We start from the raw sequence: 27,172 nt of genomic DNA, 5'->3' as shown, positions 1-27,172 counted from the left end.
ATGAAGTTGCGAAGATAATGAGTTTAATAAAAATATTTTTATTTATAGAGCAAAATTTTTGAAAGGTTTAAATTTAGAATGGTTGGTAAAATTTTATATTTTGCAAGTTGTTTTAGACCAGAAAAGCTGGATATATACTTAAAGTAAGTGCATGGTTATCAATCTGAGTCTCATCATGAATGGTTGAGATGTATAGACTTTTCGATCTCTCTCAACCAAGGTTCGAATATCAGGGTTTGAATTGGCTTTTTGTTCTTCGCGATAATTTTGAAAGTTTTGGGAAAATTTTGAAATATCTGAAATTTCGTACGAAGTTCTTTTGGTATGTCCAGATAATATCGGGTGGCTGAAAAAATAATAATTTCGCTGAAATATTGGGGAAATTATCAATTTTTAAGACTTTGCTAAAAATCTTCTCCTGCTTGCTGGAAAACTTGGGAGGCGAGGAATAACCTCATTTTTAGATAATCTCCCCATCTTCCTAACATGATGGTTCATGCTGCTATCTCTATTGGTGAGAAATACATAAGAAACAACCCTTGCCGCTTCAAGGGTCCTGTTTCTACGTACCTCTCAAATTATTCGCTGGTTACCTCCTCCTATTGTCAACAATAAGAAAGTTGCTGCTAGTTTTGTTATTAGAGATCACGATGGTTCCCCCCTTTTTGCAGGTGCGAGAGTTATTGGCCATGCTTCTATCCCCATTGCTGAAGGCAGTGCTGTTTGTGATGGTCTTTTCATGCCCTCCTCCTTAATTGTTGAAATCTTTATGTCGAAAGTGACAGGACCCGCCCCGGATTTCACCTTGAAATCCGAAATGACCCTGCGGGGCCCACCTTAGAAGAAATTCTACCAAAAATTTGGCGGAACTTCCCCTAAAATGGGCTACCCAAACCTGTAGAAAACATTTACACTCCTCAATCAATTCATCCTTATGCTCCTGGAGCCACCCTGCTCCCCAAATCAACATCAGTCTCCAATTCACAAAACACACATCTCAACTCGAATAGCATAAATCTCATAGGAAATCAGAGCAATTCTAACAGAAAGGTATAAGAGAAAAACCTAATTCAACGACAGATGCGGAAGCCATGCTGTTGACTATGCCTCAACTCCGTGTACGCCCGACCTCAACCAATTTGCCTGCAAACTGGGCATTTGAAACCGAAGGGCCCAGGGGAAAGTACATAAAATACGTTAGCGTGAGTGGACAAAATAAACAATTTTTAAACCAAGTGGATTTTATACTTTCCCACATTTATTTCCTTAAAAACCCTCGATGCATGTAACGATTTAGAAAACAAATCACGAGAAGCTCCGCTCAAGAAAAACCGACTAGACCGAGAGGAAAGATCGAAACTCCGATACTCAACAGGATAAGACCAGCCCCGCTGGTTACACGGAAATCAGACTAGGCCCCGCTAGTCGAGAAATGATAGGATATGGGGAAGAGATATCACCATACGGGCAATGGAGCCTCCAGGCTCTACCTACCCTCAACTGCCACTCACACATAGATTGTGCGAGGAGGAGAACTAATAACCTCAACTTCCACTCACACATAGATTGTGCGAGGAGGAGACCAAATAACCTCGACTGCCACCCACGTGAGGAGGAGAATAAATCACCTCTACTGCCACTCACCAACACAAAGTAGGTAAGGAGGAGAACAAGCTACCTCAACTGCCACTCACCAACACAAAGTCAGAGAGGAGGAGACCTAATAACATAACCCGCGTATGGTGAGGAAAAATCATCGAAAACCAGTAAATCCATGTAGCTTCCCCACATTTCTCACGAGATAGAAACCATATATTCAACGACGTGACCCCGCACGCCAAGATTACTCTCAATCTCAAAATGGATAAGTGAGAAATAGGAATAAATCGACGGCGTGTCCCACACGCCCAGATATTCTCAAATCCGTAACCAAAACCGGAAATTTGTATAGGTAAATCCCATTTCCAAAAATCTCTCAAAATCTCCAAGAAGCCAACTAAATCCAAAATCCTTAATTAGGCATTCCCGATGCCAAAATTGAAAGTCAATAACCAATTGAGAATATCCAACTCCATTGAAACTCATCTTAAAAATCTTCCAGGAGCTTAACTCGGTGATTAGGGATATGCTTAATTCCAGAAATTTACCTCGGAAATAAGGAATTCATCCAATAATATAATAAAACAAAACCAACCTTTGAAACTCATTATTGAAAGCAAATCCATGATATAATTCGAAATCAATTTCCGAAAATTAATTCATTTCCTCAAAAAGTAATATGAATAATCACTAGAGCATTATTTAAGAAAATAAATGCATGCATCGCTATTTAAAACAAAAGTCCACTCACAGTACTATTCCGACGATCACGCATTCGAGTTCCTTCATCGAGCAATAGCTCGGTACGTCGTCCTGTATACAATTATATTCCGTGAATAATTCTTCAATAATTTAATACGGTTCCTAAAATCAATTCCTCATAATTTCACCTCCCAATTCTCCTCGGATTTAGCCCAAATTATACCACTAATACCAATTCGTTAATTTAAAGGTTCCAAGGCAGAACCGAGAGATATCCGATGGTCGGATTCTCGTAATTCGATAATCGAAACCCTAAACTTCAAAATTCATAATTAATTCCAAGCTTCTCCAAAAATTACCAAACTTCACATACAAGCTCTACGCAATTTATAGGATTTAATGGGCTAAAAACTGGAATTAAAACACTGCCCTACACGCCTCCACGAGCCACCCACAGTGGCGGCGCGTGGGGCTCACCCGCCGGTGGCCACCACCTCCAATGGTCACCAAATTTTGACCACAGCACCTACTCAACACACTGATCATTTTTCTCAACTACAACACATCCCAATTTTACCTTTAAACAGTCGAATCCGGCCGGTGAAGAAAAACCCAGAAAACTCCAAGAACCCTAGAAATCGCAAATCGTTAATTCGACCTCTACACTGTAAATTGAAATGAAAGACCTTAGGGGAAATGATCTATGTCAAAAACCGAACCTTCGATGCTAATTTGGTGGCCGGAGACGGTCGGAATCGCCGGAAATCGACTGAAATCCCGATCTGCTACAATAACCTTCACAGCTCCAAATCGAGCTCTTTCGGCCAAATCGCTGTACAACACCACCACAGACGTGACAAGGGTGAAGAGGCGAGCCAGCTGATGCCCGGATTCCGTCGTGGGGTGGCCGGAGGAGGAAGAAAAGGTCGGGGGAGAGGAGAGAGAAAAGGCCGGTAGGTTTCCAAAAATGGAAACTTACCACAGTAAATTGGCTATTTATAGAAACTTACTACATGAACAGTAATTTTAGTATTTCGCTTATAACTTTCGCATACAAACTCCGATTTTACGTACCACATATCCACGCGCTTGGTTTAACGTCCTCTACAACTTTCATGAAGGAAGTTTTCTCAAATTTTGACCCGAACAAAAAGTCAATTTTTAGGGCCACTAAAAGTACTTAAACGACAGTAAAAGTGAAAATAACGGTCGTTTACCGTCCAACTAACTTGTAAACTGCTAATTTAAGATACGGGACGTTACAGAAAGTGACTCCAAGTTGATGATAGACTCTATCAACAAGAAATGTGCTCCGCTTTGGCATTTTCGTACTCCTATGAAAGACATCTTGAGTCTGACTTGCAATTTTGAAGCTATTTCCGTCTCTCATGATATCGGGAAACCAATTTTGTTGCTAATGCTGTTACAAATATGGGTCGTAAGTCATCTACTCGTATAACTTGGTCAAAGAAATTGTCGTTCACAGCTTTGCCTGCATTTAATTTTGATCAGTTTAGTTCTAGTTGTAATAAGAGCTTTAAATTGTAATTTATTTATTTTTCCAAAAAAAAAAATGATAACCCGATGGTATTTTATCATATATATTATATTGAGATATATCTCATAGAAGAATTGAATTGAAATATAACTAAAATTAGGTTTGAAAGCGAATCACGATTACATCTAGTGAAAGAATATGTGGTCATGATATGCTGCTAGGTGTCACTAGCGCATGAGTTGTGAAGATTCTCTTAAGGGTAGAATGTGGTTCTAAATTAGTCAAATAGATTAATCGGTCAATTCCCTTCCACTAGTGGGGTAAACATGTTTGAAAAAATTTACTTTGTCTAGCTGGGTGTACCAACTTATGAAATTAATGTTGTCTCACGAAATCCATGAAAACCCAACAGATGACCCCTGCCCGAGCTTCATCACCGTCCGCCGAAGCGAGAGGGATCTCCAGCAGCACATCTCGACCACCTCATCAATGACATACGCTGCGTAACATTTCTACCAATTTATACGTGGGATACATGTTAAGCTGATCTGGAGCAGCTGCTGCTTAAAACTACCAAACCTAACAACTAAAACTGAGGATTATAGCACCGCCGGGAACTGTAACCAAGGAAACTTCCGACGACAATTGACAAGCATATGGTCTATGAGCATAGTAATATAAAGTACCCGAATTTACTCATTACGTTTGTTTAAACATAGCATGTTTGTGATCTAATATATATTGAAAAAAAAAAAAATAGAGAGTTTCATCAACAAGTAACAAGTAGGGTTTAATGGGTGATCGAGCAACGAAATGGTAATAATAGTCCCGAAACTTTTATCAGAAAAATGACGTAATGTGCTTTACGCCAAAACCAAGAGTAAATTCGAACGTTTAAATGTTATACATTCAAACTTCTACGTATCAAATAATAACAGTTCTTGAAACCTGTTTTCGCTTATTTAGTGTGATTTGCCATTTATTTTGAACATTTAAGTGATTTAACTCTAAATTATTTTGATGATCTCTGAATTGAATGGCTTTCAATAAAAAGGGAGTTATGCATATTAAGTCTTTTGATGTTTCAACTAGAGGTGGCAGGCCCATTTTAAGCTGGCCTAGTCGTGCTTCGTGCTGTGCTTGGGTCTGCCCATTTATTATCGTGCCGGGCTCGTGTCAGCCCATTTACTTAAACATTAAGCCCAGCCCTGCCCGGCCCATGGCCCAAGCCCATATCTTGTAGGGCCGTGCTCGTGCCGGGTCAATAACGGGTCGTGCTCGTGCCTACTCACTATAAATCACGATTTTAAAATCTTAATTTGAACAAATAAAAATAAATTTTATTTCACTATTTAGAAAATTAAAATAAATTAAGTTCTACAACGTTTTTCTTAATCTTAGCTTTTTACGATTAGATTTCTAATAATTTTTTATATTCCACTATAAGAAAGAAAGAAAAAAAAAACTCAAAATATATTTTTTAGTATATTATTGTGAGATTAATCTTTATTAATATATTAAATCATCTATAATTCTTTCCTTCATTCTATAGTTTTTTCGTTGTATTATTATGAGATTAGTTTTTATTAATAAACATATATTTAATATTTAGAAAAAATACTTATGTCAAAACAAGGATATAATGTTTTGTTTCATTATTTTGACAATATAAACGAAAGCATTGGTGGAATTGTCATGAAATTTTAAATAAAAATGTTTCATATTCAAATCTCATCATTGTAGTTTTTAAATATTTTTAAAAACAAAATGAAATTTTGTGTTTGTAACAGGCCGACCCACAATATATCGTGCTCGGGCCGTGCCGGGCCCATTACGGGCTAGGGCCGGGTCGGGCCAATGTGCCAATATTCTTAGACCCAGCCCGACCCATTATTCTAACGTGCTCGGATCGTGCCGGGCCACTAACGGGCTTGGCCCGTTTGCCACCTCTAGTTTCAACATTAATACTTTAAACAAATTTTTTTTTTTGCTGGACTTAATACTTTTTTTTTTGAAAGGTGCTAGAGTCAATACTTTCAACTTTCTCTCTGTTTTTTTTCATTTTGGCACGCAATTGCTTTCAAGTGGGCAGATTGATGCACCGACCCCAATCAGAATTTTGTCTCGTGCTTCGGTTGTTACCTTTGTCCTTCACAACGTCATAATCGAAACAATCATGCACTACCAATTTTTAACTTGTAGCAGTAGTAGCTAGCTAGCAAGGGTGGCTTTCATGAAGTGGACCTCTAAATTAACCAATTTCTCGCAGTAACCAACCATCTGTATGTGTGATGTGGAAGAGATTGGTATCTAAATCTGCCAAGGAACTCAAGATATGATTACACATGTATATATATTACGTATGTCGTACAATAATTATTAAATTATGCATGAAGAAGATGTTGATGTTTCTATAGAGCCGGATCCACGAGCAAAACGATCTTTTTACATGCAAAAGTGCCATAACCACATGCTCATTTCAACATAATGGTTAGGGAAATATCCGCATCTCCATCCATGAGAAGTTGGTCAGGCTTAATTTTGACACTTTTCACAGTGTGAAAGCCGTAATCAGTAATTGAAAATAACATAACGGGACAAATAAAATCATTATTATGAAAATGCTTATATATCCAAAAAGTTTCTAACTTCAGCACAAAAGTTATTGCTCAAACTAAAAAGTTACTAATCTCTGAAATTTGAAGCTATTAAGTCTAACATCAAAAGTTATTGGTACCTAATGAAATTGATTCGAAGCACCGATATGCACTTACATCAACAAAAATTGATGACTGGTTAGTGCACTTGATTTTTTTAATTAAAAAAAAAAACTAACTACAAATATCAAATACTACTGAGATCATCTAATAGATGCCGGATCACGTGCACTGATGGCGGATTAAAGAATTTTCAGATCCACAAACCCAAAAATTACTGACCCCAGTACAAAATTTATTGTCCCCAACCTGTCCCAATACTACGGTTACTATCTCACAAAAACGATCGTACTGGTTTCCTTTAATTTTCCATTTGATTGAATGATAGAGATAAATCAAGTTGGGAAAACTAGTGGTAATCTTTTTTTAGCACAAGGTGAGTTGGCCCATTCTCGAGGCCGGTTCAAGTATAAAGCAGCGTCTATAATTGGGTTTGGGCTTTAGCTTTCTGAGTGGACTTAAATTCAAATACGACCAAAACTATGTTTTTGGTCTTTGGAAAGAAAATTAGAGTAGGAAAGTTTTGGAATCCTTGGCGCCTAAATCTGTCTGAAAGCCCTAGTATTCAAGCCCACAACAAAAGAGCCCACAATTCCTTACCTTAAATAAGAAGTTTTGTCGACAAATACCTAAAATAAGTTTATAAATTGACCTGGACACCCAAGTTTTAATGAAATTGCTACGAACATATTATTCATAATAAAGTAATAAATGAAAATGCATGAGTCAATTGTATTAAGTATAACGGAGTAGGCTAAACAAATTATAATAAATATAAATTTAGAAACCACTAAATTAATATACATTAATACCAAATTCTTGTCTTGGTATGTTCCTTGCGAATTTATACAGTAGTGTGGACTGTATTTTCTATCACTAGCTTCCAACTATGAGAAAACTACTTGCAAGCTTTTTGATAGTTTGCATTTTTACTACATCGTCAAATTTTAATGTTGGGTATTGCCAAGAAACTTTTAATGTGCTTGACTACGGTGCTGTTGGAGATGGCCAAACCGATGATTCTGAAGTAAGTTTCTCAATTCTTTGCATGTTCATGATTTTCTTTCATTCTTTTACTAATAACAAGTTTACATATTTGCATGAAAGGCTTTCTTGAAAGCATGGAGTGATTTATGTGCAGCAAACGGAACACCAGCACTAGTAATACCAATGGAAAAAACATTCCTTTTGCAACCTACAAAATTCTCAGGTCCTTGCATATCCAATGGCTCTATATGTTACGGTAAGAAATTAACTAGCAGCTGAAACCAAATTTATGACTCATTAGGCCAAATGTTTGCAACTGATGAGAGGCTTTTTAACATTAATCAAGATTACTTATGTGTTAAGCTTTGAAATCGTTGAATTGGTGGGTGACAGATTTTGGGGAAAATTGTGGCACCCAAAACTCCTCAAGAATGGAAAGAGTGTGAAAAAGAATCCTGGCTGCTCTTTTCAGAGGTGAACAACCTGATCATTAATGGAAATGAAACAGGAGTAATCAATGGGAATGGTTTACCTTGGTACACAGAGGTAAGCCAACTTTATTTTATTTATTTTTATTTTTTTGAACAGGGTTGATTATATTAATAATCAAGCCATGAAAACATACCAGAGTCTAACAGAACATACATAAGAAAATCCAGGATAAACCGGATAATCTATCTAAGCCACAATTAAACTCATTAAAATCTATAAGGACGCTCGCTGAACATCAAGCCTAAAATAAGCAAGTTAAATCTCGCTCTCTAAGGAAAATATATTCATCTAGTTTAATCTGCCAAGCATGCAATTGTTGTACAAAAATGAAATAGAAACATCTTAGAAAAGCCAACTTTATTATTAACCATGTCTTTTATTTATTTATTTCAATTTCATTCATCAAGAACATTCAAAAACTTTTATGATCAAGGGGTATATAATGGTCTCATTAAACCTCTTGTCCAGTAGTAAAGAGGAAGAGTACCACACTCCATTAGCTATATCATAGACTCATCAACTAAGATTGAGGGGCTAAGCCAGGAAAGCGCCATCTCCACCCAAAATGTAGGATATAGGGGAGATAGAGCTAGCTTCCGATGCCATGCAATGAGTGACTTTATTAACCATGTTATAAATTTAAGTTTACGCACATAAATCAGCATTATGTTGCTCATTTGTGGACAACAAGGAGACGAAAATTGAGTAAGGAAAAAACACTAACAGTAGGTGATGAAAACCCTATTTTACCTGGCGGCGATTGCCACGCTCACCCTATCGCTGTCTCCTCATGGCGGCGACATCTACGGCTATTCCAGCCAGCCTCCAAGCCCAAAACTTTTGGGTCCAAACCTCTTTCTCCCTTCGACTGTCTTCGATTTGTCAAGATGTGTATTGTCTTCTTGGGATGGTAGCATACAATCATGGTGGTGGTCTGTACTATGGAGGCGCGATTTTTACCGTCGGGTTGACTACGTCTGAAAACATAACTGCATGTATGTGCAGTCCAGGGGTTGCGGATCATCACCATGCTTCACCAACGTCGGACTGGTCTTGGCCGGTGTCGCAAGTGCTGCCGGAGTTTATGGCGCAGAGTAGTTGGACGTGGGTGTCCAGATCAATGCGAATGGGCCAATTTTGGCCTCCAATCTGAACCCAGCTTGCAATGATTTAAACAAAGGACAAGGCATCGGCCATGACCCTTAACGGTGGTCACTTGGCTGGCTTCGAATTTTGGCACAGAGATGCTGGCTTGAGCTATGTCGGCGGTGGTGTTACTGTCGCTGGTTCAGAGTTGTTGGGCTTGGGCCAATCTCTATGGCTTCGGCCTACTTGCTACTGTGGGCTAGAGAATAAAGATGAAAGAGGAGATGGGCTTGGGCCCTTCATTATTGAGGCATCCAAGGTAATGCAGATAGTCCGAAGTTTGGGCAGCTGTGGGGCCCACTACATTCTATTGTTGAGCCAATTCTCTATATGGACCGGGCAGCACTTGTGCTCGGCAAAACATCCAAGCCCTAGCTTGCAGGGCACAGGAAAATTATAGATAGGTGTGGTAGGAGCCTATTTACTATGTCTTGCTATTCTCAATAGTTTATAGGCTCACTTTTAAATAAGTGAGCGGTTAGTTCGAATACAGGTGGTCTGTTTCTATGTATCACAGTAGTTCTTTTACTACAACTTCTTGACCTGTCTAGTCGAAGGCAGCAAAAGGATATGTAATGGTCATTTTGGCATGCGTTAATGAAATCCACATTTCTTTAAAAAAAAATGTTGCTCACTTGTGATAGCTCTCTGTTATCTAATGTAGTAGTTAATTCACTTATTTTTCAGGTGAATAAGTCGAAAGTAGAGAAGTCAAAATGCGATAGACCAAAGGTTAACTTTATATCCCCCGATGCATGCACTTGCACGCTCATACACACAAGCTCACAAATTTGATGATAAATTCTGAAAATATTGGATAACTTATGCATTGTAGTGCAGGCTCTACGCTTCTTCAATTGTAATGATCTTCAGTTAAGTGGACTCACACACGTTGATACTAAACTGCACCAATGTTATAGTATCCAATCTTCATATCATTGCACCAGATGATAGTGAAAACACAGATGGCATTGATATCAATATGTCAAGACATATCAATATTCATGACTGCAATCAAATATGATCTGCATTCAAAGAAGTAAGAACAAGATACATATTGGTTATATTACAATTCCAGTAGATTCCAAAACTGGTGAAACGCAAAGCAACAAAAATTACATCAACTACTGAGTGTATCCTTACCTAGAACTTGCTGAGCTGTAAGCCTCTGCTTCGGGTCAGGATTAAGCATCTTCTTCACAAGGTCTTTTGCATTATCAGAAACCTTAGGCCAGGGGTCCCTCTTAAAATCTACAACAGACCGTATAATTGCTTGTGCAATTCCCTGTTCAGTTTCTGCAGAGCAAGATAAATAAAGTCAGAAAATTTCAAAGATTATAAGTCAGAATATTAGCAAAACTTTTCTGGGAGGGAGTTGCATCTCTAACGAAGTGAAAATATTAAGCAGAAATATGAAAAACTGAAAACACACCTGCCCAGAAAGGTGGAACACCACAAAGTAAAATGTAAAGTATAACTCCAGCACTCCAAACATCAACTTCACGACCATAATTGCGCCTCAGCACCTCGGGAGCCATGTAGTATGGACTTCCAACAATTTCACTAAATCTTTCACCTGGTACTAACATACACAAAAAGTGAAAAAGGTTAACACATCAGCAGCACTGAACAAAACAAGATAATCAAATGGGACAGCTTTGCAAAGACTTACCAGGCTTAAAGAAGGCCGACAACCCAAAAACCAGTTGCCTTCAAAGGCGGTGTTTCCTTCTCGTTTGCAAATAAAAAGTTCTCAGGTTTGAGATCCCGATGCATCACACCATGCTTGTGGCACATCTGCAATAGAATTGAACGCGTCAAACTCATGTCAGAGCATGTAAAACTATCAAAAGGTGGACTACTCAGAGAATAAGTCCCCGTCAATTGGGAATCTACACAGAGAATCGCAACTATCACAAATTGTCCAACAAAAGAATGATTCTTCCAAAGTAGTTATCATGTGATTATATCTTTCTAACGATCCTATTAAGTTACTTTCCTAAACCATATTGATCGGAATTTAGTCAAACTAGAGACCTAAATCAAAATCATCAACACTTCTAATCAAAACTTTCAAATTAAAATCCATAGAACAAACGATCACCAATAGTCTGACCTGAACAACTTCCACAATAGTCTTAGTGACAGCGGCAGCGGCACGCTCGGTGTAATGCCCCCTGGAGACGATCCGATCGAAGAGGTCACCGCCCTCACAGAGCTCCATAACAAGATGGACCGCATTATCATCCTCATACGTATCTTTCAAGCTTACAATATTCGGGTGCTTAGGCAAATGCTTCATGATCTCAACTTCCGTCCTCACATCCTCGATATCCACCGCCTTCCTCAGCTTCTGCTTCGAAATCGATTTGCAAGCGAACTTCGCACTGGTGACCTTATCAGTACAGAGATAGGTGATTTCGAATCCTCCGCGGCCGAGCTCGCGGCCGAGTTCATATGTCCGCTCGATTTCGGTGCCGGTTGGGTCTTTCAAGACGGAGAGCTTGCTGCCGACGGCGTAGTCTATGGCAAATGGGTTCGGCCTGTTCTTCTTGTTCTTTAAGAAATTACCCATGAATCAAGAAAACTCGATCAAGTATTCTTATGGATTTGAGATGGAAGAAAGAAAGCAAGATGGGGGATTAAGAGAGCGGGGGGAGAAGCCACGAAAGCCACCAGCACTTGTCCAATTGAGACATGCACAATTGATAAAGAATATGTGCTGCTGAGCATATAAATATTATACTAATTCTGATTCCAAATGATGGGAAGCGGGTTCTATCCACTGACAGAATATTTTAATATAAAAAAGTTATTTCAGCCATTTATACATTGGATCGGTCATCTAGAGTAGTGCTAGAGACACCAAAATATTATACCAATTCTGATCTTAAATGTTGGGAAGCGGATTCTATGCACCGACATAACATTTTAATATAAAAAAGCAATTTCAGTCATTCATACGTTGGATCAGTCATCTATATAATCTGAGACATCTGTACATGCAAACCTTTCATTAACAGACGTTAACTACAAAAAACCACGTCAAGAAGGTAAAATTTATCAAAAGAGTAAACTATGGTAAGTTCTGAAATTAAACCCAGAGAGAGAGTTGATGTCACGCCCTGAATTTTGAATAAAGAAAATTCAAATCCGAAACGTGAGAATAAACACAAGAAAACACATGTAGAAAATTTTTCATTTAAACTAAGTAACAAACAAACTGAACTCACAATGTCAATACCGACTCGTTCTTTAGAGTCACATATTACATTATAGATAGTTTACAAATCAAACTGAATGACAATTCAATAAGTAAACACACCCACCATAACTCACTACCCAGCGGAAGACTTAAAACTAAGAGCACCCTTCCACGTCCACGCCACCGAACGTACACCTCAGCTTTGATAATGATCACTCGATAATTAAACCTGCACAAAAACCCCTACACCATAGAATAGTGCACCGGGAATGAACAAAACAAACCACGTAAGCTTTTCAGCCCGTAGGAGTAAACTCAATTAAAGTGACTCACGTCACTCATGCTTATAATTTCTCAACTCGTGAGATAATTAAAGCAACAATATTTAATTCCACAAAACACAACCAAACATCAAGTTCATATCATATCATATCATATCAACGACAAATCACACTCACTTCCCCTCAACATAAAGCATTTGTCAAAATGATGACCTCACAACTCATTCACAACTCACTACAAGTCTCAAACCACAACCGCACTTACAATTGAATTAAGTAAAATCAATAATCCCTGCATAGAAACTTAGTTCAGGAGATCACATTAAAAACAAACAATAGAAATCATATAAATCCATGCATGGAGTTTAGTTCAGGAATTTACATTAAACAAACAATACAAAAAGTAGTAAAATCCCTGCATATAACTTAGTTCAGGAGATTACATAAAATTCAACAATTAGAAGGAAAAGGAAAATAAATGAAGAAGTCAAACAACTCACACTAAAGTCAATGATCACCCATCAACTCCAAACTAAAGTCAATAGTCGATGTTCACCCATCGACTTTGACTAAAGTAGATGATCACCCATCAACTCTAAACTATAGTCGATAGTCGATGTTCACCCATCGACTTTGACTAAAATAGATGATCAACCATCATCTCCAAATACTCTTTTAATACAATTACATCAATCACTCACATGATGAATTGTATACCGCTACACTCATACAATTACATCAATTATAGCCACTTTGGTCACCACTTTGGTACTACAATATAAACCATCGCCACTTTGGTCGCCACGTTAGTACTACTGTATAAACTATCGCCACTTTGGTATTACAATATATTTAATCACACTTTCAAACACAACTTCATCAATGTCACACCATCCAATATATATATTCCACGTAAATATATATATACTTGGTCATTCACGCAGGAATGATCACTAATACCAACTATAGTTTTATAAATTATACTTCTTGAAAATCATTTTATATCAAAACATTGTTTTAACTTACCCATGAACCGTTGTCGATCAAGTTCATATATTTTAAAACAAATAATTTGTTTCAAAAATGATTTAACACTTAAACAAGTAATTCCGAGTAATAAATAAATCCGTTCGTAAATGAACCACGTGAGATTTACTTACCTCCAAATCCTGCTGCGTCTTCTCTAACAGCCAATATACGATTCACAATCGTCTGCCAACTCAAACCATCAATCACCTAACCATACCAATGCCACACTCAATACAACACAAAGCACACAATTCACAAAACACAATTATACGACGATCCAACAGTCGGATCTTCATCCGAGACCATCCAGCGTCTTCAGAACACTTCTACGATCAACAAATCAAAACTATAAGTCGATCAGACGGCCAAATCCTCATGGATCGAAAACCGAAACGAATCGAAAACCCTAAAACCCTAACATGCATCAACTTTCTCCAAAATAACCTTATAATATATCAAAACGACCGTATCAATGCGTAGATGCATAACCTGAAAACAGAACACAAAAATATGGTCTGACGCGCCACCACAAGCGATGGGTCAGCAGGCGGTCAACGACGGAGGTCAACGCCAGGTCAACCACCTCCAATGGCAAAGTGACCAACTACAAACTTATTCAAAATGAAGAGATGGGCCACCTTCATACCTGGAGCTAAGTGAGATTCGGTCTAGATCGTCCTAGATCAAGTTTGGAAGTTTGATCACTCTCGTGCGTCTGATCAGATCCTAGATTGAATCAGGGACATCGAAAACTTCAAACCTTGATCTACCACTCTACACTCAAAATTGTGATGCAAGGCCTATATGGGGATGATCAGCAGGATGAGTACATTCTAAAACCGTGAAGAAATCGGCTGGGAAGTAGTCGGAGATTGGAAAACCGGTCGGATCCCGAAAGCATAAACTTTGGGCGCTCCGATCCGCTATTTCCGGCGAACCACGGCACAAACCACCACCACAAGGCTGCTCATGATGCTGGTCTAAATGTTCCTTGCCTTGTCCAATCGTCGGAGGTGGCCGGAGGAGAGAGAATGAGTTGGGTCGGGAACCGGGTTTCATCTCGGGTCGGGTTGTGCGGAGGAGAGAGAACAGAGAGAATTCTGGGGGAGAAAATGAGATTTTCGAAACTTTTGGAATTTATGAAAAAATCCATAATTTTCTTATATTTATAGAATTTTCTCCTAATTTCAATCGCTCATAACTTCCTCATACGAACTCCGATTTTCGCGTTCCACATGTCCACGAACTTGTATCAACGTGCTCTACAACTTTCATGAAGGAAGTTCTTACAGAATCTAAACGTATAAAGAGTCAAACTTCGTAACCCCCTAAAACATGCACTTCGAATAATTATTCGTCCGTAAATAATTCCACTCCACCCTCGAACCACGAAATTGTACAAACGAATACTTTATTAATCCCAGGAAACATTTAGGAATTAATAACAAATTTTCGAGGTCTTACAATTGACCAGTCGGGTCGACGGCTAATTAAACCAACAGAGAACGGCGATATCATTATATCTGGACGAATTGCTCTTTTTCTGGTTTCAATTTCAAAACCCCAACACTGCAAATTGAGAGAGAGTGAATTATGGCGGGATTGCAGCATGGGCGACAGTCTTAGTCAGAGCCGGCGGCGGTCAAGGCGACGATGATAATAATCCCAATTCAATCCCACTGATATTCAAATCGGATCACCTTTTAACTTATCCGTTGGACCTTCAACTTAAAGGAAGTCAAAGAAGAATGGAACAATAAGCAAATCTGAAATTCTGGGTTTTCTGGGTATCGTTGAATCTAATTCATAACAGATATATATATATATATATATATATATATATATAAATATAGAACTATGCTTAGGTGCGGATATCCGCACCGAAGCAAAAAGGTACGGATTTTCCATTTTTTCCCACTTTCCGATTATATTTTCACATCTTAACCGTTCAACTTTTAGTTCCTATTGTATAGATCATCTCTACAAAATTTAAGCCAATTTGGTGATCGTTAAGGTATCAAAAACTGCAATTTACACGAACGGACCGAATCTGTCGAACCAGAACCGTTCGTATTTATAATGGTAAATTGCAGTTTTGGATGACTTAACGATCACCAAATTGGCTGAAATTTTGCAGAGATGATCTATACATTAGGACCTAAAAACTGAACGGCTAAGATGTGAAAATATGATCGGAAAGTGGAGAAAAACTGGAAATCCACACCGAAGCAAAAAGTGCTGACGTCCGCACCCAAGAAGGCCTGTATATATATATATATATATATATATATATATATATATATATATATATATATATATATATATATATATATATATATATATATATATAAGCTGAATTTATCAAACCAACTATAGTTGGCGCAGTGGTAGAGTCATATAGAATCACTTATGCCGCGTGTTGATGCAGGTTCGAACCACGACATAGTTTGATTTTATTTTTTCATGGTTTTTTTTTTTTTTTGTGTTTATCTTTTCTTTTCTTTAATAAACTATGAAACTTCAAAAAGATTTCAAAATATAGCAAACTACATTAATTAGTTTTTTAGTTTTTTTTTTCATAATATTTATTTATTTTTTGTATTTATCATCTTTTTCTTTTTTAATAAATTACAATACTTCAATAAGAGTTCAAAATATATAAATAAACAAAGGGATAATGATAAAAAAGGTCATTTTGAAGTGTCTTATTTTAATTTAAACACCACAAATGTCCCGATGATAATTAAGGTCACCTGTTCACGATCTACCACTGTACTTCAAATTAATTACAAGACTGCCACCGTCAGTTTTCTTTGGCAGTTTGTGGCCGGTAAACTAAAACGACACTATTGTTCATCTTCTCCATATTGTTTCGGGATTTCAAACTTAAAAAAATCGCTCAAACCTACTCCGAAATAGAGAATTCTTAATCATCTTCATCTCCGGCAGCCACATTCTGAGACACATACATTCTCCGACGACTGTTTTGCTCAACTGTGAAGCAGCGCCGACTTTGCAAAAGCACTTCACAGAAAAAGCCACCAGCACTTGTCCAATTGAGACTATCAATTGTGCATAAGAATATGTGCTGCTGAGCATATAAATTATTCCTGAGATGTAGTCCCCCCGGGCCCCCGAATCAAAGAGTAGTGCTAGAGACACTAAAATATTATACCAATTCAGATTCCAAATGATGGGAAGCGGATTCTATCCACCGACAGAATATTTTAAAATAAAAAAGTAATTTCAGCCATTTATACATTGGATCTGTCATCTAGAGTAGTGCTAGAGACACCAAAATATTATTCCAATTCTGATCCTAAATGATGGGGAGCGGATTCTATGCACCGACAGAATATTTTAATATAAAAAAGCAATTTCAGCCATTCATACGTTGGATCGGTCATCTATATAATCTGAGCCATCTGTACATGCAAACCTTTCATTAACAGACATTAACTACAAAAAACCACGTCAAGAAGGTAAAATTTATCAAAAGAGTAAACTATGGTAAGTTCTGAAATTAAACCCAGAGAGAGTTGAACAATCGGGTCGACGACTAATTAAACCAACAGAGAACGGCGATATCATTATATCTAGACGAATTGCTCTTTTTCTGGTTTCAATTTCAAAACCCCAACACTGCAAATTGAGAGAGAGTGAATTATGGCGGGATTGCAGCATGGGCGGCAGTCTTAGTTAGAGCTGGCGGCGGTCAAGGCGACGATGACAACAATCCCAATTCAATCCCACTGATATTCAAATTTGATCATCTTTTATCCGTTGGACCTTCAACTTGAAGGAAGTCGAAGAAGAATGGAACAATAAGCAAATATGAAATTCTGGGTTTTCTGGGTATCGTTGAATCTGATTCATAATAAAGATACGCTATATATATATATATATATATATATATATATATATATATATATATATATATATATATATAAGATGAATTTATCAAACCAACTATAGTTGGCGCAGTGGTAGAGTCATATAGAATCACTCATGCCGCGTGTTGATGCAGGTTCGAACCACGACATAGTTTGATTTTATTTTTTCATGGTTTTTTTTTTTTGTGTTTATCTTTTCTTTTCTTTAAAAAACTATGAAACTTCAAAAAGATTTCAAAATATAGCAAACTACATTAATTAGTTTTTTAGTTTTTTTTTTCATAATATTTATTTATTTTTTGTATTTATCATCTTTTTCTTTTTAATAAATTACAATACTTCAATAAGAGTTCAAAATATATAAATAAACAAAGAGATAATGATAAAAAAGGTCATTTTGAAGTGTCTTATTATAATTTAAACACCACAAATGTCCCGATGATAATTAAGGTCACCTGTTCAGAATCTACCACTGTACTTCAAATTAATTACAAAACTGCCACCGTCAGTTTTCTTTGGCAGTTTGTGGCCGGTAAACTAAAACGGCACTATTGTTCATCTTCTCCATATTGTTTCGGGATTTCAAACTTAAAAAAATCACTCAAACCTACTCCGAAATAGAGAATTCTTAATCATCTTCATCTCCGGCGGCCACATTCTGAGACACATACATTCTCCGACGACTGTTTTGCTCAACGGTGAAGCAGCGCCGTTTGTCCAAAAGCACTTCACAGAAAAAGCCCCAAATTTAAATTGCAGAACTCGAATCGTCTACCTCAACCGGGTAATCTTTCAGCCTCGATTCTCAGAAACTTCTCTTACTTAATTTCGAGTCATTGAGATAGTGTTTAGTTTTGGCATTATAAGTCGAATATGATTTATAATTATTTCTGCATTTGATTCTGAAACAAAACAATTCGATTCCAAGTTTTGGTTTGACTGAAGATTTAAAACTTTTTTGAGTGGAGATGATCAATGACTGTCTTTAAATTTTAGTTTGATGTTGTAACATAGCCAGTGACATAGGCTATTGAGTGGGTATCATTTGATTTTGGAGTGGCTCTGTTTCCATTTTGGTGTGATTTGATACAGAGACATGGACAGTAACATAACCATTTATGTGGAGATAATGACTGTATGTGATGCTGGTTAGGCTTTAGGCTTTACTTGAATGGAAATTCTGCTAGTGCAAATACATATTTTATAGGCTCAGATAATGAAACTGGCCAGTGAGGTCACTGGCTAGGTCGCTAGACAAGTCAAAGGCCAGATAAGTCACTGGAAAAGGCCAACTCATTGGCAACATGTGTTAACCTCCTGTCAGTGATCATGTAACTGGCCATGTAACTTACAAGGTATGTAATTGATCATATAACTGGCCATGTAACTTACAAGGTATGTAACATGTAACTGGCCATGTAACTTACAAGGTATGTAACTGATCATGTAACTGGCCATGTAACTGATCATGTAACTGGCCATGTAACTAGCCATGTAACTTACAATGTATGTAACTGAACATGTAACTTACAACATATGTAACTGGCCAAGTAACTGACTACATAACTGATTATGTAACTGACGTTGAAATTGACATGAGCTGTAACTGATCATGTAACTTACAATATATGTATCTGGCCAAGTAACTGATTATGTAACTGCAAACTCAATGCTAATCCTCTTATTTTTTCAACAGAATTTAAACATCAGAAATGGCAAGAATAAAAAGAAAAGAAAGGGAACCAAGCGATGATGACGAAGACTACCAAGAGGTGGAATTAGAAGATGAAGAAGACGATTGAACGATACACAGAAAGAAGAATTCGAAGAAGAGCTTGAAGAAATTAAAAAAAAAGGAGACAGGAAGAAATAGAAGAAGAAGAAGAAAAAGAAAAAGAAGAACCATCACCGAAGAAGATTCCCAAGAAGAGCATGAAATAAAAAAAAAAAAAAAAAGACAGGAAGAAACAGAAGAAGAAGAAGAAGTAGAACAATCACCAAAGAAGGGTTATTAGCAAAAAACAGAAAGTAAAGAAGGTAAAAGATTTTGAAGAGCAAGCAAAAGTAGAAGAAAAACCTGAAGCAGCACCAAAGAGGAAGAGAAATGTGAAACCAGGACATGTGTAGTACAGGTGCACATTAATAAGTTTCTTGAACACAATTAAAGATAACAAGAAGAATCTCAGTGCAAGAACATTAGATTTGCTCAAGCAGTCACCATTTGGAAATATTGTCGATGCATTCCATGGTGGCTACATAGAGGAGAAGTTAGCCAAGAAATCTGATGATTTCATTACACTCCTCCTGCAGGCCTACGACCATGAAAATGAACTCTTCTTCTTTGGAAAAAAAAAAATTTAGGATCTCAAGAAGAGATATTTCAAAGATCCTAGGAATGCCAGAAAAAGGTGAGTTGGTCCCAAAGACTTCTGAGGGTGCATATCAGTCCGACTTTGTCCAGCAGTTTTTTTTCAAACACAGCGAGAATTAACAAGAGAGCTGTGGAGAAAGCTCTGCAAGATGCGCTCAAAGAGAATCCAACAACAGAGGTAGGGATTGAGAAGAAGGACAAAAAATGTGGCAAGATTAATCTTGCTGGACTTGTCCATCAAGTTTATGTTCCCAAACGCAGGAGGAACAATTTCATGGGTCATGGGACTACGTAAAAGCTTGCGAAAATTTAGATAAGATCGGATCTTATGACTGGGCAAGGGAAGTTGGAAGCTTCTTAAAAAAGTCTATAAAGACTTTGAAAAAGAAAAAGGAGTCAAGCAGCCTATATGGTAATACAGGGGGCTGCGTTCTGATAATACTGGTAAGTTACTGTCAGACTGAAATGTAACTGGTCAAGTCACTGATTAAGTCAAACTGCATGTCATTTGTCAAGTCACTATGACTAATTTTTTTTTTTTTTTTTTTGTGCTAGTAGTATTGGTTCTGTCAAAAGACTAGAAAAATCAAGCCAATATCTAGAAGGGAGAACGAAGATCATAGGATGAGAAAATGGGACATCCAGAAGCTGATGTAGAATTGGACAAGTTTTAACAGCTTGAAAAAACTAGAGGTATTTTCTTCTTTGTCAAAGTAGTTGTCACTGGACACATGACTGGCCATGTAACTATCTTGGTTAAAAGTCATTGATTAAGTCACTGTCACATTGCATGTCAATGGTCAAGTCACACTTCATGTCATTGGCCTTCATAACTGTTGTAAACATGTCATTGCTCATGTCACATAGAATGTCACTGACATATTGAATATGTTTCTTTTAGAAAATCTTTGAAAACCTGAAGAAGGATAGAGAGGAATCAGAATCCGAGGACGAGGAGAATAGATCAGATGAAGCAAAGATAGTTCCGGAAGGAGAGGAAAAAGGAGTTGATGATCAGAATTGTGAAAACGAAGAAGATAACCTAGAAGTTGAGGTGGCTGAACAGGAAACAACTTCAGAAAAAAAAAACAAGTGGGAGAAAGAGCTTCAGAAAAAGGAGGAGGAGATAAGATATATGACTATGGAGAAAGATAATTTGAAGAAAAAACTTAACGAAAAGGAACAGGAACTAATGAAAATCACGGAGGACATGGTGAATCTGGAGGAACGAAATGCTACACTTGTGACCGAGAATTTCTGCCTTGCATCATCGGTGAAGGAGTCAGAGATAAAATTGAAGAAATTGGAGCAAATGTTGAGCCCAAAGACTCACACCTCAACAGCACAGCTCCCCACCACCTAACTCAACAGAAGAAAAAAATGAATCAAATGGAGCTGTATCTAAGGCTGCTGAAAACACAGAAAAGAAAGATCAATCTACTGTTGAGGAAGGTCAGTCCCATAGGATCTGCACAGTCGAAGAATCTGCAGCAGCAGCTCAATCTCCACCTCATTGCACAGTGGTAGAAGAAACTCAATCGACGCCTCCATCACTCAAGGACTCACAGTTCTAGAGCCCCACAGTCCATATGCTCACAGTGGCAGAAATGGAACAACAAGCTGACCAGTGTCAGATAGTGAAAAGTCCTATAGTTGAAGAAGCATTTCAACTTCGTACATTGAGCATAGAGAAAGAGAAGAAGACACCAGAGCAGAGAAAAAAGGGAGAGTTAACAATGCACCCTACAGAGCAACATTCTGGTGAAACGGTATCATCAATGGGTCTCTACTCTTACGTTGTGAGATTAAAGAATAGGAGAAGAACACAGAAAAAGGAGAACATTTACTGGTGGGGAGATGTGAAAGCAAAACAACAGAAGAAAGCAAAGGAGATTGAAGAGAGATTGAAAGATGCTGAAAAGAAAGAAAAAGAAAAGGAGATGAAGGCCTCACTGCCAGATGCTGAACGTAAAAAGCTAGAACAGATGGTTGCACAACAGAAGTTGGACGATTTACCAGAGGATGTTCTGGAAGCAATAAGAGAGATGGACGCTGCAGAAAATGCACAAATCAATAAAGAGCCAGAAGAGAAACAGCTACCTCCCGAGGTCGTAGACTGGGAGGAGAGCAAAGTATACAATTTTATGGACCAGGACATCGAGAAGAGAGTCCAGAAATACTGGCAAAATGCACCATCAGGGTAATACTTTAATTAAGTTAAAATTCTATTTTAAACTTATTGTAACTGGCCAAGTAACTGTTTATGTAACTATCAAAGTAACTGGCCAAGACAAAAATTCTATTTTAAACTTATTGTCACTGGCCAAGTAACTGTTTATGTAACTATCAAAGTAACTGGCTAGGCCATCGTTCATGTATATAGCGAAGTCATTGGCCATGTGAAGTCATTGGCCAAGTCACTGTCCATGTAACTGACAAAGTAATTGGCCAAGTAAAGTCGCTGGCCAAGTCACTGTCCATATAATTGCGGAAGTTACTGGCCAATGAGTTGGGCAAGTGAAGTCACTGGCCATGTGATTGTTAAATAACCGACATCACAATCTATGTTACTTACACTATTCATTCTTTGTAGAGTATACTTATGGGATGGAAGACGGTATGGAGCACAGGTTTCAAGACAGGATTTAAAAGACATGATCATGGATGAACCGATAGCAAGCAATTGCATCAAATGTTATGGAATTCTCTTGGCTGATCAGCTGTTGGAGAAAGAATCACAAGGCTTGGATGTCCCAACTTTTATGAATCCCTTATGTTGGGTAAGTAGTGGAACGATTATCAATCTACAATCAAAGCAAATAATTCTTAATTGATAATAACTTGTCTTCTTTTTTTCTTACAAACAACATTCTGCATAAAATTTGACGGTTTATTATGTACATCTGTACCTCTGAGAACCACTTTTCCAGAATCTGGCAAGATCCAACTATATATTCTTCCCAATCTCACATGAATCAGGATTTCATCATACACTGCTCATTTTTTACAAGGAATTAAAGAAATGGTTCCACTCTGATTCAAAAAGACCGAAAAAAATCATCAACTGGAAAATGCTTTCGAAATGTCCAAAAAATGGTATGGAACACTTTCGTCATACTAATTTCATATATTTAATTTAAGCAGAAAGCATATTATTGATTATGTTGCGATGTTGGAAATGCACGTTGAAATGGTAGAGCTTTGGATGACAACAGTCAAAGAACAAGCAGATGACATGCTAGAACAAGGATGCAGAATGAAATTTGATGAAAAGAACAGTTCAGAAGAACAACTGAAAATGATGGAAGTTCCATTGACTGAAACAGAGAGAGAAAGCATAAAGTGGATCAAGGATAACTATAAACGAAAAATGGCAGTGACAGAACTCAAAGACAAACCTCAGCAAGGAGAAGATTCGTGAGCAAATAGCTCTTAAAAAATGTCAATATAATCATTATAAAGTTCAAATTCATTTACTTCAATTTTTATATGATGAATAGATTGGATTGCGGACTTTTTGTAATGTACACAATAGAGAAAATTTTGAAAAAAGGGACAGTTCCAAAGAAGCTCACAAAGGATGATATTTTGAATTTTAGAGATCATGTGGTAAAGTCATTTGCAAAAAGTAGGCACAGCTGGAACTCAAAACATAATGAAGTGTAGAAATTTGTTTAGGGAATAGGATAGGTTATATAGTTTTATTGATTCACCATATATATCCATTCATTTGTTCAATCGGAATTTCCATTTTTTAATGTTTTCTTGCAGATCTTGCTTCAGTATATAAAAGTTTGTTTGATATGATCTTCTGAAACGAATTCATGTACTTAGGTACCTTTTAAAGTAAGTAACTAGCTAAGTTACAGAGAAACTGAATGTCACTGGAAATGGCGACCTGAATGTCATAGACCAAGTCACTGTACGTCTCAAGTAACTGGCAAAGTCACTGACAACGTAACTACCCAAGTAACTAGCCAAGACACTAAACTAGTCAATCAATAAGTCTACAGATCTTATAGCAAGACACTGAACAAGTCACCAGCCATGATTTGGCAAAAGAATTGTAAAAGGTAATGTCATGAGCCAATACATAAAGCAAGTAACTGTAAAAAAATTCATGTCCTTATGTACCCTATAAAGTAACTGGCCAAGTCACTAGCAAAGTAACTGACAAAGTCACTCACTAGCAAAAGACAAGACATTACAAAAGTGATCTTTTTATTTTTAATTGCAGCGTGTCGCTGCAGCGTTTCGCTGCACGACAACAAACAAAGTTTAAGTTTCAGTTAAAAATCTGTAAAAGGAAATGTCATGAGCCAATACATAAAGCAAGTAACTGTAAAAAAATTCATGTCCTTATGTACCCTATAAAGTAACTGGCCAAGTAACTGACAAAGTCACTCACAAGCAAAAGACAAGACATATGCAGAACCTGCATACTCCACAGAAAGCGCATCTGAGATGACATCTGCGGAACCTCACTCTACAGACCGAGGACGTCAGTCACCACTTGAATGCCTTGCCCAAGTAGCTGCACAAGTTCATTCACCAACCTCTCATGAGGTTAAATTCAGAATGACGGAAGATGCTTGCACACCAAATACTGCTTGGGTTAATGCATTGTTTGTGTTTCCACCTCCGAGCGCGTTACAAACTTCACTTCCAAGAAAAGTCCGATTGGAAGATATGCAAGCAAAGCCACACAAGTATCAGATCATTATATCACCAGAAGTTCAGCCTGTTTTTGACATTGAACCAATCAATTGCTTTCCTCATACGGAATAGATGACAAGAGTTGAGTTCACCATGCCAATTTTAGATGACATATCAGGGCAGGACTCAGAATCTATTAGCCTCTATTGTTATGTGGTTAGGATGAAGAGAAATGAGAGAGTACAAAAAAAACAACATATTTTCTGGTGGGACGAAGTGAAAGAGCAAAGGCAGAGGGCGAAAATGACCAGAATCACAGCAATGAAAAAGAAAAAGGACAAACAGCTGAACAGCAGCCAGAGAAGGAAGTGATACATGATTTGACGATTCATGTGGATGACGAGGAACAAAAAAAAAAAGAAAAGAAATTGAAGTGATAGATTGGCAAAAGCTACAACTGTACAACCTACTTGACATCCCAAATAAAAGCAAATTAGAGAAGTACTGGAACAAGGTAGAACAAAGGTAATATTTCATGTTACAGCCCACCACCTAGTGACTTCAATTGCCATGTAGCTGGCCTAGTCACTGGCCAAGTCACTGTCCAAATCATTTTCAATTGCCATGTAGCTGTCCTAGTAACTGGTCAAGTCACTGTCCAGATCATTTTCAATTGCCATGTAGCTGTCCTAGTCATTGGCCAAGTCACTGTCCAGATCATGGCAATTGACATGTAGTTGGCCTAGTCACTGGTCAAGTCACTATCCAGATCATTTTCAATTTCCATGTAGTTGGCCAAGTCACTGTCCAGATCATTGGCAAGTGAAAAGTAACTGGCTAAGTCACTGGACTAACACCGTTCTATGTTATGCAGCGTATTATTCTGGAAGGGAAAAGAGGCTGGACGCGAAATCACAAGGGCAGATGTCAAAATGTTCATAAGCGATCAATCAATAGCAAACAACTGGATTGATTGCTATGGGGAAATGTTGAAGGATGAAATGCAAAACGAAAGTTCACAAAGTTTGGGAAGATCTGCTTTTATGCATAGCATGTGTTGGGTAAGTATGACGAGCACTTTCTATAAAAATTGAATCCTTATCTCTCATTCTTTGTTTATTTATAACTCATTCTATGTATTTCTTTCTTTCTTTTTTTTAAATAGTATTCGACAATACATTTAACTGTGAACCTCCATCAATACTTGTGTGAGCCGCTGTTCCAAAACATGGGAAAATGCAGCATGCTTTTCTTCCCAATTACCCATAATGAAGAATTTCACCACACGCTATTGGTTTTTGACAAGGACATACCGCAATGGCTGCATTTTGATTCAATGAAACCAAGAAGAGCAGGAACAGGGGAGTGCTTTAAAAGTATAAAAAAAAAATTGGTAAGAAACTTCTTACTGACCATGTATCTGACCATGAAACTATCACTCACTAATCTGTTAAAAAATACAGGTTGAAATGGTCGGGCTATGGATGAGAGCAGTCAAAGATCAAGCAGACGATATGCTACAGCAAGGCTGCCGAATGAAATTTGACAAGAGTCAAAGCACTCACACAAAATTAAAGATGGTTGAAAGTATTTTGAGCGATGACGAGATAAGAACAATAAGGTGGATAAAGGAAAATTATGACGGTGGAAGGATCCCTTTGAACCATGCCAGAATCTGCCCCCAACAAGGATCGTAAGTCTATATTCAAATATTTAAAATGATAACTTTACTGTTACTAAGTTGGTCAAAATCATTAACATGAAATTTTTAATTGACAACAGATTAGATTGCGAACCTTTTGTAATGTATTACATGGACAGAATGGCAAAAGAGGAGAAGATGCCAAACAAAGTCACCAAAGCTCAGATGATGAAATTCAAAGCTCAAATATTCAAAAAATTTGCTGAACATAAGCAGAGCTGGAACTCAGCAAATTAAGAATTTTAGAAATTTGTTTGTTTACTTCAGAATTTCAGAAATTTGTTGTTTAGTTCAGACTATGACTTGTATGGATCTTTTTATTCAAGATTAATGCATCTTCTGAATTCATAGGACAAGTCACTGACTATGTAAATATGAAGGCCGCATATAATTGAAAGTGTCATTGTTAAATTCACTACTGCCCATTATGTAAGTGCTCAAGTCACTGGCCAAGTAAAAAGAAAACTGAATGTCATTGGCCAAGTCACTAGGCAAGTTACTGTAAAACTCAAGTAACTGACCAAGTCACTGATAATGTAGCTGACCATGTAACTGACAATGTATGTAACTTAACTAATCATGTAGCTGAATAAGTAACTAGACAAAAAACATTAAAACTCAAAGTCACTAGAGAAGGCACAGCCAAAATGATATTTCTATTTCAGTTTGCAGCGTGTCACTGCACCACAATGGCAGCGTTCCGCTGCCAACTAACAAACCAAAGTTGGTGTAGCTACTTCATTTTTTAATTTTCATTAATATTTGCAACATGCCGCTGCACCGCAACAACCAAACAAAGTTTTTACAACTAATTTTTTTTTATTTTTCATTAACATTTGCAGCGTGCGGCTGCACCGCAACGGCAACGTTGCGCTGCCAATGACCAAATCTATA

At 37.5% G+C, this 27,172-nt stretch overlaps 1 pseudogene; it reads right to left on the bottom strand.

The window, feature by feature from the left end:
- Nucleotides 1-9,833: 9,833 nt before the first annotated feature.
- LOC112195296 lies at nt 9,834-11,936 on the bottom strand (annotated as a pseudogene).
- Between the last annotated feature and the right edge of the window lie 15,236 nt (nt 11,937-27,172).

The sequence above is a fragment of the Rosa chinensis genome, chromosome 3 (genome assembly GCF_002994745.2).
Source record: "Rosa chinensis cultivar Old Blush chromosome 3, RchiOBHm-V2, whole genome shotgun sequence".
Taxonomy (NCBI): Eukaryota; Viridiplantae; Streptophyta; class Magnoliopsida; order Rosales; family Rosaceae; genus Rosa; species Rosa chinensis.
Note: the sequence above shows the minus strand (reverse complement) of the source record. Positions and strands in the feature narration are given on the sequence as shown.